This window comes from Trachymyrmex cornetzi, unplaced genomic scaffold, assembly GCF_001594075.2.
Source record: "Trachymyrmex cornetzi isolate Tcor2-1 unplaced genomic scaffold, Tcor1.1 scaffold388, whole genome shotgun sequence".
Classification (NCBI taxonomy): Eukaryota; Metazoa; Arthropoda; class Insecta; order Hymenoptera; family Formicidae; genus Trachymyrmex; species Trachymyrmex cornetzi.
In genome coordinates this window covers 15,300-17,456 of record NW_017298619.1, presented here as the reverse complement: position 1 = coordinate 17,456, position 2,157 = coordinate 15,300, and positions in this window count along the sequence as shown.

Genomic DNA, 2,157 nt, shown 5'->3' with positions numbered 1-2,157 from the left:
AATTATTACGCACCTCCGCTCGCGTCGACTCTTATTAGCCTGATTGTAGGTTATATTTTTGATTTTAAGAATTGAGAGTTTCTTATGTACAGGATGCTTCCGATACTTACACATCAGTAAGTCGGGTTGCCTATCGGCAGAGGCATGTTCACCCGCAGGGATCTGTTTATCGGCATGGTAATGCAGAATAAGATTAGATCGCAAGTTCGGCAGGAACTATATATAATAAGACAAGAGAAATTGAATTTTACATTCTGATATAGTGTAAAATTCAATAATATGATATAAAATATATATTTACTAATCAAATAATAATACCTGACCTAATCTAATCTAAAATTTAATAAACATATTTGAACAAAAAATATTTTTGTCTTGAAATGCTTATATAATAAATGTTTAAAATGTAACTACCATTTTTTTCTAACATAAGTATAAAACAATTCTACATATTTACAATATTTTATGAGTTGGCATTCATTTATATAGTATAACACATAAAAACTTATACCTGGCGATATCGTTATAACGTTTAAATTTTTGTGAATAGTCTATTGAACACGTAAGTTTGTTTTCTAATTTTTTATTGCAATATATCAGATATTATTGTCAGTTATCTTAATTCTTGTGTCATTAATTTTATATTAAATTACTCAGTTTATATAGATGGATTTCAGTGATGCCGGAAATTTATTTATTTTTGAAAAATACTCTGGTCTGATGAAACAATTTGTAGAAAAAAATAAATGCATAACCTGACATATTACATTATTATGTACAGCACAGTCCACGCTGCATAAAAAACATTTATGGACTATGAATACGTGGCTGGAAATTTATCACATTATCGACCTCGAATTTATTCAAGAAAATATGGATGCACGTTTATTATTCAGAAATTCTTCTCTATCGTTTCAATAAACTTTTTGAAGATGTGGCACTCGCGAATAGGTTGGAAATGATATTCCAACAGAATAGATATCCTGCCTACTTCGTTTTTAGATCTAATCTTATTCTGCGTTACCATGCCGATAAGCAGATCCCTGCGGATGAGTATGCCCCTGCCGAAAAGCAACCCAACTTACTCATGTGTAGATATCGGAAGCACTCTGTACACATATTTTATATACATAATTTTTGTTTAACAATTACTTTTTTCCTCTTTTGAAGAACGACAAAAATTTTTTCTTAAGATTTCAATTTTGAAATTTTTTGTCGTTCTCGGCATAAACTTCTCCTCAGAGACACGTATTAATTCGTATACTTTAATCCTGGAAAAGGATTTTCGAATCTATAAAAGAGAAAAAAGTAATTGTTATATAAAAAATACGACTTTAATTTTGAAAAATCTTTTTATTAGACCTTCGATCGATTTGCAAGCTATTATAGTCTATTATATCATATTTTATGTCTATTACTCTGTTAACATGCAGTCTTTTCATAGAACTTTGCAATAAAGTAAGTTAAATTAAATTAAATTATTAAGAGAAAAAATTGAAAGAAAAAACGGCGATTTATGGTTTTCAATATTATCTCCCTTAAATTCGATACACTTGGTACATTTCTTTGGAAGCACCTCCATGCCCTTAAAAAAATCATTTTTGCACTTATTATTAGTCTCAAAATGTTCTTTAACGGCTGCTTAAAACTCTTCGTTGGTGTGAAATCTCCTCCTTCGTAAATCTGATTTCGATTTATCGAACAGATCGTAATCGCTCAGAGCCAAGTGTGCACTGTAAAGCAGGTGAGATATTTCTTGGAACTCATATTCCTCCTCTTTATGTGCTCGTTTCTTTATGCAGCAGAAAAAAGTCTCGGCACCCACATTGTACTCACTTTATTTATGTGCAAATATTTTAATATTTCACAGAAAGGTTTTTGACAGTTCTAATTTCGCTGCGATTTCTTTTGTTTTTAAACGTCTGATAAATTTCCATCAAATTATTATTGACTCAATTTAAATAATTTGGCTCATTCTTTCATAGTCAAATAGAAAGGAGAAGTGTCCCCATGAGATGGTTGCTTTTGCCTACAAATCGATTGCCTACAGTACCTTTTGCCTACATTTGCTTACAGTTTGATTGCCTACATATATTATTGCCTACAGCTCGATTGCCTACATGCGCTTTTGCGCACAAATAAAAATTTTAGAAACGG